The sequence below is a fragment of the Apium graveolens genome, chromosome 4 (genome assembly GCF_009905375.1).
Source record: "Apium graveolens cultivar Ventura chromosome 4, ASM990537v1, whole genome shotgun sequence".
Lineage (NCBI taxonomy): Eukaryota > Viridiplantae > Streptophyta > Magnoliopsida > Apiales > Apiaceae > Apium > Apium graveolens.
Window position 1 is genome coordinate 182,084,576 of NC_133650.1, and position 11,391 is coordinate 182,095,966.

The window sequence follows — 11,391 nt, forward strand, 5'->3', positions numbered from 1 at the left end:
CTCCAATTGGATTGGAGAGGATTTAGATAGCTCTCCCTCAAGAGTACTACCCTCAAACCTATTCATCTGTGAAGATGATTGTGCACATGAAGGTGCAAGAGTGACCATGGGGTCTTCAGTAAAAATTGATGAAACCCCCATGTTTGTGATGGTGTCATCAAGGTCTACCCCAGCTAGTAGCCTCTCACCATCTAGATGTTGGTTCTGGGTGGTGAGCACAGTTTCATGAACCATGTCACTTGAGTGTTGGTGCACTTGAGAATCAGATTCAAGTGCTCTATATGATGAAGAAATTTGGGAGGTTACAGAAGTTTGCTCAATTGTGAGTGTTGGCAGCTCCCCCTGAATGGATGAGGGAGCTTCAAGTGATGTGCCCTCACTGTGTGTGCCATCCTTATTTCTTCTACCATACACTCTAGGCGCAGGTTGTGCTGACTCGGTACAGGATGCATTGGGGTGAATGCTCTTTTCAATAGATACACCCTGTTGAGAGGATGCATCTAGTAACTGTTTACTCCCCATTTGTTCAACTATGCCCTTTTGGGAGGACACAGAGGTGTCTAGAGTGGTCAACTCTGGTAACTTACTCTTCTTTGGTTTCTTGACCAAGGGTGACTCTGGTTCAGTTTGAAGTGTTTCACTCTTATTTACAACAACAAGGGTTGGTTTCTTTCTCTTCTTTTTACTCACTTCAGTCTTTTGAGAGACTAAAGTGGTTGGTTTGCTAACATCTAGGGGTGTAAAAGAAAGGGTTGCAGCCTTGGAAGGTCCCTGTTGGTGTGCCTGTGTTTGTGCTTCCACATGCTCAGGAACCATAGCTGAACTAGCAAATTTAGGAGCCCTCCTGTCTGGCATAGGGTAAGGATAAGTCCTGAATCTCTCCAACATAAATGGAGTGATTCTGAGACTTACACTCACCTTATTCTTTGAAGTAAGTGACCCAAATATGATTTTGGATACTTGCTTGTAATTACCAATTCTACTACTATCAATACCAGCTAACAAATGTATATCATTGACTTTATGAGCTAAATTAGACATAATAAACCTTGGCAAAAAGATTTCTTTACCTCCATTCTGCAAAGGCATAGTAATTGTTAGGTCCCAATATGTTTGTAGAAAGGGGGTTGAATACAAACAATACTGAATAATCGAATTTAGTGCAGAATAAAAAATTGAAACAAACTTCAAGTTAAATAGAAATATTATTAAACTTGAAAGGTGTTACAACAACGGTATCGATTACAAGGGATTAATCTCAAATTAATTATCACAAATCTAGAATAAATTCGATATGAACTTTTTCTATTTTTGCAATAAAAAGATTCAAATGCTAAATGCAATTTGAGATTAAGTTCTAGGGATTTTGATCCGCTAGATAGTTACACAAGAACAAGAGAATGATTTCTAGTTGTTTGGATTTAACTTGGAAACTAGAAATTGTGATCTTAAATTTAGCAGATGAAAATGAAATATTATGCTTCTTCTTTTTCTGTTGTGTTCTTGGTTTGTTGAGAATGGATAATAGTCTTCTACTGCTTCTGTTCCATTTATAATTCAATCAACAGAATCACTTGAACTGGAATGACAATCGGCATGACAATCACTTGTACTAGCAAGACAATCGGTGAGACAATCATTTGTGCTACCATGACAATCGGTATGACTATCAAATGAAATAGCAAGACTATCAAACTGAGCTGGCAAGACAATCTCCTTCCAGTAGAACTTTCGGTTGTCATGCCAAGTAATTTCAATTGTCTCACCGAAAGTTCTACTGGAAGGAGATTGTCATACCGATTGTCATGCCAAGTAATTTCAATTGTCTCACCAAAAGTTCTACTGGAAGGAGATTGTCTTGCCAGCTCAGTTTGATAGTCTTGCTAGTTCATTTGATAGTCATACCGATTGTCATGGTAGCACAAATGATTGTCTCACCGATTGTCTTTCTAGTACAAGTGATTGTCATGCCGATTGTCATTCCAGTTCAAGTGATTCTGTTGATTGAATTATAAATAGAATAGAAGCAGCAGAAGACTTTTATCCATTCTCAACAAACCAAGAACACAACAGAAAAAGAAGAAGCATAATATTTCATTTTCATCTGCTAAATTCAAGATCACAATTTCTAGTTTCCAAGTTAAATCCAAACAACTAGAAATCATTCTCTTGTTCTTGTGTAACTATCTAGCGGATCAAAATCCCTAGAACTTAATCTCAAATTGTGTTTAGCATTTGAATCTTTTTATTGCAAAAATAGAAATAGTTCATGTCGAATTTATTCTAGATTTGTGATAATTAATTTGAGATTAATCCCTTTTAATCGATACCGTTGTTGTAACACCTTTCAAGTTTAATAATATTTTTATTTAACTTGAAGTTTGTTTCAATTTTTTATTCTGCACTAAATTCGATTATTCGGTATTGTTTGTATTCAACCCCCCCTTCTACAAACATATTGGGACCTAACAGTAAGCCCGGTAGCCAGCTCCTCCAGAATTAGACCTCCAACATTCAGATGCCTGTTGTGAGCTATTGAGAACACCAGCTTCTGCACCACACTTGAGATGCTGTCAAAGCCAGTTTTTCTGTAAGTGAAAGCCCTTACTACAGAATCAAACACAAAGGACCATTCCTTCCTAAGGTTTGTTCTATTCAGGCTTGCCAAGTTGATTGAGCCACTGTAGTTGATGAAGTCCATGAATTCACTCAGCTCATCTGCAGTTGGCATCTCTCCATAATTCTCAGTTGGCAAACCCAGGGCTGTATTCACATCAGCTGCTGAAAATTCAATTTCCTGGCCTCCAATTGTGCATGTGACCACCATAGAAGTGACATTCTCTAGAACAACTGTCCTAGTTATAGCTGATGTCCAAAATTCATGAAGAATGTCCAAATACAGCACAGGACTTGCAGTTAAAGCACCTGCAATGTAGGATTCAGAAAGAAACTTCACAAACCCCTTGAAACTATCAGGGGCTTGGTTAGCATCAAGAAAAGCAATAAAGTTAGTTCCCTTCTCTGGAATGATAGCTCTAACAATGTTTTGTGCCATTGTAGTGTTTAGAAGTAGTGGGTAAGAAATTTTTTTGAGAAAAGAGCAAAAACGAGAGAGAAATCGCCTTTTGTCTGAAAGCCAGGTCACTTGAGATCTCGAGAAGGTGTAAGTACAGTGTGTATATCGAGAAGTCTGGGTATTTATAGAAAAAGTAAAATACTTATCGAGAAGTCAAATAAACATTTGATATTAAACTTATCGAGAAGTAATTTTAAATATGAAAAAGGTACATTCGAGAAGTCAAGTGACTTATCGAGAACTTTGATAAATGCCCAGTTTGTCCAAAAAGGACTAAAATAATTGTAATTTATTTGAATTGAATCAAATTAAAATCAGAATAAATTTTACAAAAGTATTTGTCTAAAATAATTCATTGAATTAAATTATTTTAGTTCTGAGTTATTGATAAGTCTCAAAATATCTTTGTCGAGAACTCTGTGAATTAACACTATTAGAGAACTCTATATGGTCTTATCGATAAGTCATAATAGAGCTTATCGAGAAGTCATTCGAGAAGTCATTCAAGATGTCTATAAATTGACTTATCGAGGACTCACTCGAGAACTCTAAAATGACTTGTCGATAAGTCATTTTGACTTATCGAGAACTCAGTTCTCTATACATTTGAGTACTTTTATTCTGCCTTGTGTTAATTTTACACATTAAAGATGTAAATTAACAACTAAGCAGTTTACTTAAAATTTGAAATATTCTAAGTTAATTTTTGAGTTTTTTTAAAGAAAAATAAATATACAGAGATTCTGAAATATTTATAATTCATATTTCAGTTAATTTCCAATTAAATCAAACTAGGTTGATTTATTAGAAATTAATCTGCTGCAAAACATTAGCTAAGTTCTTGCCTTAGGATGAAGAATTGAGCATTCCAATTTCACTCACAAGTCTAGTGAAGGTTGCTTCATCCAAAGGTTTAGTAAAAATATCAGCTAATTGTTTTTCTGTTGGAATAAAAATGAGCTCAATGGTACCATTTGCAGCATGTTCCCTGATAAAATAGTACCTAACATCAATGTGCTTTATTCTAGAATGATTAACTGGATTAGCTACTATAGATATGGCAATAGTATTGTCACACATAATAGGAATTTTCTGTAACACTAGACCATAGTCCATTAGCTGATTTCTAATTCAAAGCACTTCAGCACAACAACTTCCAACGGCTATATATTCAGCCTCAGCTGTGGAAGTTGACACAGATTGCTATTTCTTACTATACCAGGACACAAGTCTTTGACCAAGAAATTGACAGCTTCCACTAGTATTTTCCTATCAACCCTGCATCCAGCAAAATCTGCATCTGTGTATCCAATAGCTTCAAAACCAGTTCCCTTAGGATACCATAATCCCAAGTTAGGAGTTCCCTTTAAGTATCTGAAAATCCTTTTGACAGCCATCAAATGTGATTCCTTTAGATTGGATTGAAATCTGGCACATAGACAAGTAGCAAACATGATGTCTGGTCTACTAGCAGTCAAATACAGCAATGATCCAATCATCCCTCTATAGCTTGAAATATCCACACTCTTGCCTTTCTTGTCTTCATCCAACTTGGTTGCAGTAGACATTGGTGTAGATGCAGGTGAGTTATCCACCATACCAAATTTCTTCAATAAGTCATTCACATATTTGGTTTGGCTGATGAAAATACCATCACTTCTTTGACTAACTTGAAGGCCAAGGAAGTAACTCAATTCTCCCATCATGCTCATTTCATACTCACTCTGCATTAGCCTAGAGAATCTTTGACAAAGATTTTTATTTGTAGATCCAAAGATGATATCATCTACATAGATTTGAACTACGATCATATCTTCACCATGCTTCTTGTAGAAGAGAGTCTTATCAATAGTACCTCTAGTAAAACCATGTTTGAGTAGAAATTCTGACAGTGTGTTATACCAGGCTCTTGGTGCCTATTTCAATCCATATATAGCCTTAAGTAATTTATAAACAAAGTTAGGAAATTCTGGATCTTCAAAGCCAGGTGGCAGTTGCACATAAACTTCTTCTTCTAATTCACCATTGAGAAAAGCACTCTTGACATCCATTTGATACACCTTGAAATTTGAGTGTGCAGCAAATGCCAGAAACATTCTTATTGTTTCTAGTCTTGCAACAGGAGCAAAAGTCTCATCATAGTCAATTCCCTCTTCTTGTGAGTAGCCTTTAGCAACCAGCCTTGCTTTGTTTCTAGTAACAATTCCATTTTCATCCATTTTGTTCCTGTACACCCACTTAGTTCCAATTATGCTTCTATTCTTTGGTGTAGGGACTAATTTCCAAACTTTGTTTCTCTCAAACTGATTCAGCTTCTCCTGCATAGCACATATCCAGTCAGGATGCAATAGGGCTTCTTCAGTTTTCTTGGGCTCTACTTGAGATAGAAAACATGCATGTAGGCATTCATTAGCAGTTGCACTTCTAGTTCTCACACCAGCCGAGGGATCACCAATAATAGCTTCTACTGTATGACTCCTATCCCACTTTCTGGTGTGTGTCTGTTGACTAGTGCCTTCATCATTTTCTTCAGTATTACCATGACTGTCATTTCCATTTTCTCCTTCTCCCCCTGAGTTTGTGCCATCAAATTCAGGTGTCTGAAGAGAGCTTTCATTTCCATGATTTTGTTCAGAGGTTTCTTCATTTGTCACTTGTTGTGTCACAACTTCATCTTCCTCATCAGAATCACTATCAATGGTTAGGTGTTCAAATGCAAGGGCTTCAGCATCATTTACATCAAGGCATTTTAGGCCTGGACACTTGTCATCATCAAAAGTCACATCTGTGCTTTCCATAATTTTCTTTTGATCAATCACATAAACTTTGTAGGCCGTTCTTTCCAATGAATATCCCAGAAAAATTGCTTCAAAAGCTTTAGAGTCAAATTTTCCCACATATTCAGAGTTGTCTTTTAGAATATAACACTTGCTTCCAAACACATGTAGATGCTTCACTGTAGGCTTCCTGTTAGACATGATTGAGTAGGGTGATTTTCCATGAGATTTGTTGATGAGATATCTGTTTTGAGTGTAGCATGCAGTATTAACAGCCTCTTCCCAAAAACTAGTTGGCAACTGAGCATCTTGTAGCAAAGCACTAGCAGCTTCAACCAATGTTCTATTTTTCCTCTCAACTACTCCATTCTTTTGAGGTGTTCTAGCTGTTGAAAATTCTTGAACAATGCCTTTGCTTTTGCAGAATTCACTTAATGTTGAGTTTCTGAATTCTGTTCCATTATCACTTCTCAATCTTTTCACACTAACCTTTCCTTCAGCTTGCTTCTCAATTTTCTTGATGTGCTCAATTATAATGTTTGGAGTTTCATCTTTAGAGTACATGAACTCAACCCAAGTGTATCTTAAACAATCATCAACCATGACAAGGGCATATTTGTTCCTTGAAATGGACAAGACATTTACTGGCCCAAACAAGTCCATGTGAATAAGTTGCAGAGGTGCACTTATGGAATTCACAGATTTTGACTTGTGACTTGATCTTTTCATCTTCCCTTTCTGACAAGCTTCACAAACTTCCAGTTGAGTAAATTCCAGACTGGGCATGTCTCTCACAAGCTCCTTCTTGACTAAGGTGTTGATTGCTTTGAAATTCAAGTGATATATCTTTTTATGCCACAGTTTGCTCTGCTCTTCTGATGCCTTGGTGTAGAAACAACACACTCCTTCCTTATTTGTTGAGTTTAAGTCTGTAACAAATAAGCTTCCCTTTCTTACTCCCTTAAGAGCAATTTCACCAGTCTTTTTGGTAATAAAAGCACAATCTTCTTTGTTGAAAACAACTTGAAAACCTCTGTCTGCAAATTGACTAACACTTAGAAGATTTACTTCTAATCCAGCAACTAGTGCTACATCTTCAATGACAACATTTCCAGAAATAATCTTGCCATATCCCATTGTGAATCATTTGCTGTTGTCTCCAAAGGTCACCAAAGGGTCAGCCATCTCCTCAAATTGTGATAGCAGGGCCTTATCACCTGTCATATGCCTGGAACATCCACTATCAATGATCCATATGACCTTCTTCCCTTTACCCTGCACACAATGAGGATTAAGTGTGTTTAGCTACCCAAGCTGGGTTGGGCACTTTCTTCTTGTTAACTGATTTTTGCAGAAGTAGAATGAGAATTTTGAGATAAAATGGAATTCTTAGACTGTTGAGCATTTTCCCTTTCAGATATAGAACCAACTTTTGATTCTATGAGATCAATTCTCAATTTGTAGCAACTCTTCATCACTTTCATGTTGCAGGGAATGCAGTCAAACTTGTCACAGAATGAATATGGATCATTTGCCTTAGCTTCATTGTACTTGCAGACTCCTTCAGGTGAATTGCTAACAGTCTTTTAACAAAGATGAGTTAGGTGATTCATTGATCCACAATTCTCACACCTCTTTCTAGGAGCATCTGCAACATAAGCAAAATTATTGCTTTTGTTTATCCCAATCTTTCCATTTATATTCTTCTTTTTCTTTTTGACCTGTTTAGCTTTAATCTCCTTCACAGGCTCCTTAATTTCTTGATTGGCTTTTGGTGTTTCAACAGAGATGGAAGATTGAGTTGTCTCATCATTTTTCTTTTCCTTGTCCTCATCAGCTATCTCCTGTTTGATGATCAACTCTTCTTCACTGAAGTTCACTTCACATGCCTTGAACAAAGGTGATTCAACTTTCTTCAAAATAATTGGAACATCTTCAGTTTCAGTTGATTTCCCTTTGTCCCTGACAGACTTCCTCTTGTTATTCAAATCCTCATAATCAAGACCAATGGCAATGTTTGCACATGGCTTGTTCTTTTCATGATATTGGCCAATCAAATCAGAAGCATTTTTGAAGGATTTCAGCTTCACTTCATTCTTCTCCAGCTTTTCTCTCAATACTGCTTCAATTTCACTTGCACACTTTAATTTGTTCTTTAAGTATGCATTTTCTTGCTTAGCAGTATGAAGCTCAACCAGCAACAATTCAGTCTCTTGTTTTTCACTCTCAAGTTTTTCATTGATCTTTTTCAATTTGCTAACTTCCTCATTTGCAGCAACCATGCTTGTATGAATATGGAACATTTCTGTGCTCATATTTTCAACAGTTTCCTTATATTGACTCACATTTAAATCAATTGTGGTAAGAGTTGGTACCTGTGATTTAGATGAAGAAGAATCTCCTTGCTCCAAGTCCATGAATGCATAGTTTCCAACTTCTTCATCTTCATCATTATCTGAATCATCCCAGCTCTTGCCCTCAGCAATACAAGCTTTCCCTTGTTACTTCTTTAGAAGAGCATCATACTTTGCTTCCAATTCAAGATAGGCTCTGTCTTTCTTTGCCTTCTTGGGTTTTCTACATTCTGTAGCAAAATGGCCCAACTCATCACAGTTAAAGCACCTTATTTTTGATCTATCAACAGATCCAGTTTTGTAGCCAGTTTTGCTATCAGGAGTGTACTTCCCTTTTCCTTTCCAGCTGCTGTCTTTGTTGAAGGACTGTCCTTTGCTCTTGAAAAATCTTGGTTTCTTTACTCTAATATTAGATAATTTTCTAGCCAAGTAAGCCATTAATTTGTCTAGCTCATCAAGCTCATCAAGAGTGTAGAACTCATCTTCTTCATCCAATTCCAGTATGACTTGCTCTTCAGTGTCATTGATTCTTTTCTCACTTGTAGAAGTTGCTGGAGTTGGGAATCTTTGCTCATCATTAGAAGTCTGGCCATCATTCACAATCAGTGCACTTGAGCCATCCATTACATATCCTTGACCAGCTCTTAATGACTTCTTTTGAATCATTTCAAGTTCATAAGTTTTCAGAACCCCATAGAGCACTTCCAGTGTGATTCTACTCAAATCCCTTCCTTCTCTGATTGTAGAGATCTTTTGTTCCAAATGGTCAGGGAGAGTGAGCAAGAACTTCAAATTCACTTCTTGAACATCATAAAATTTATCATGAAGCTGCAAGTCATTTATCAGCTTATTAAACCTTTCAAACACATCAGTAATACCCTCCTTTGGTTTAGCCATAAAACCCTCATACTGAGAAATCAATATCCTTCTTTGATTTGACCGAACCTCCTCAGTTCCTTCACAGAGTATTTCAATCTTTTCCCAGATCTGTTTAGCAGTGTCACAGTTGACAATGTTATTATACATTATATTGTCGAGTGACTCAATTAGTATCAGTTGTAAAGCACTGTCTAGGAAAACTTTCTCTCTTTCAGGTTCAGTATACTCAGAAGGATCCTTGGGAGCATAATGAGCTGGAATAACCATATCTCCACCTGTGGTTTCCTCAACTCTAACTACAGGAGTGAAGGGCCCATTCTTGAGGATACCAATGTAGAGATGATTGGCCATTCTTATAAACAACAACATTTTCTTTTTCCATAAAGTGTAATTGGCCTTATCAAAGGGAGGAATCTTGATACTACTGATTTTCCGTGTATTCATTTTTCCAAGATCTAATCTGTTTACTTTCGGATTTTGCTCTGATACCACTTATTAGGTATGAATACAACACATAGGGGGGGTGAATGTGTTTTGGGTTAAATGTTTGATTTTTAATCGACTTAGGCTTTAGTAGTTGTTGTTTATAATTTAGTAGAATGGATGTTAAACATAAATAGCTATGCAAATATGTAAAATAAATATCTTCAAAACTCACTTAATTTTATATTAAAAATCAAGCAGTGTTTTGCTACAAAATCTCTAAGTTCTTGTTTTAGAACTTAGCTTCTTTCTTGAGAGAGAACACACACTTTTCTATTCTGATTGTTCTTCTTAACTTAACTAGAGGACCAGTGTTAACTTTATAACTCAGTTAACTGCTGGTTTACACAGTGGATAATAAAATAAACATGCTATTAGCTTTTCTAAACTGTCACTTGTCATTTCTATTTATAGAAAAGCAAATCTTCCATTTCTGGCTTAGCATATCTTTAGCATCCCATGTTAACTTTAATCTCCTCTGTCAGTTAATCTTTGTCGTTGATCTTGCACATCTCTCAAGCTGCTTTTTGTAGACTTGTCAATCCAGCTGTGTGAATTGTTTGTTGATTTGCAACCTTGGATATTGAACTGTTCTGCAATTCTGTACTTAGAGAAATTTCTTCACTTCGAGATCTTCAGTTAAGCTGTAGAGAACTCGACATCTCAATAGGCATGTTGGCTTGTCGATATCTCTGAAACTTCATTATTGCCTAGACTTATCGAAAACTCTGAGTTCTCTAGTAATTTTGGTTTATCGATAACTCAGAGTTCTCTAATGGACTTTAGCTTATTGATAACTCAGAGTTCTCTAATGAATGTATACTTGTTGATATCTCTGAGTTCTCGACAGACAATTCCTGAGTTCTCTACACCCGGTGGATGTTGCTTATCCGTCGAGTAGTGATGGCTTATCCGTCGAGTAGACATTCCTCATCCGTCGAGTAGATATTGCTCATCCGTCGGGTAGATGTTACTCATCCGTCGGTACTCTCTAGAGTTTAAATAACTTCTCGATAAGTCATTCTGGAGTTCTCGAATGATTTCTCTATAACACTAATTCTGTGACTTGTAGAGATCTTGACTTATTTAACTCCAAGCTTCTTCATAATTCTTCTGAGGCATGATCTTCTTAATCTTCTTCCAGATAGAATTCTTAGGCTTGACACTGTTTAGAGAAAAATGCTCCAGTCTGCTCCATTTACATTTTACAGACATTAAGTGTTACAAGTATGAATTACAGATTAAGGTTACAATACAACTAATCTTAGGGTTGTCAAAATGACTTAGTCTTGTTATGATACAAGCATGTCTTGCACAACAATTTCCTTCTTCAACTCCGTTACTGGTGGAATCCAAATTCTAGAAGAAAACCTAAGAATACCTTGATCGTCCTTTTGCGTGCATAATTCCTCTCCTACCAAACGATCAATGTCCTGATCCATTATCTCTACTTGACACTTTCTTATCTATTCTAACAACTTCGGCTGGAAAGTCATACTATACACTTTTGCTTCATCAGACTTGCAAACTCTAATCTCTAATTCCAGTTTCTGAAATTCCTTGTATATCTCTTCGGGTACTGATAACACATTCAACTTTTCTTTCCGACTTAACGCATCCGCCATGACGTTTGCTTTACCGGGATGATAGTTAATCGTGCAATCATAATCCTTAATCAACTCTAACCATCTTCTCTGTCTCATATTAAGCTCCTTCTGCGTGAATATGTACTTCAAGCTTTTGTGATCCGTATAAATTTCATATTTTTCTCCATATAGATAATGTCTCCAAATCTTTAAAGCGAATACTATGGCTGCTAGCT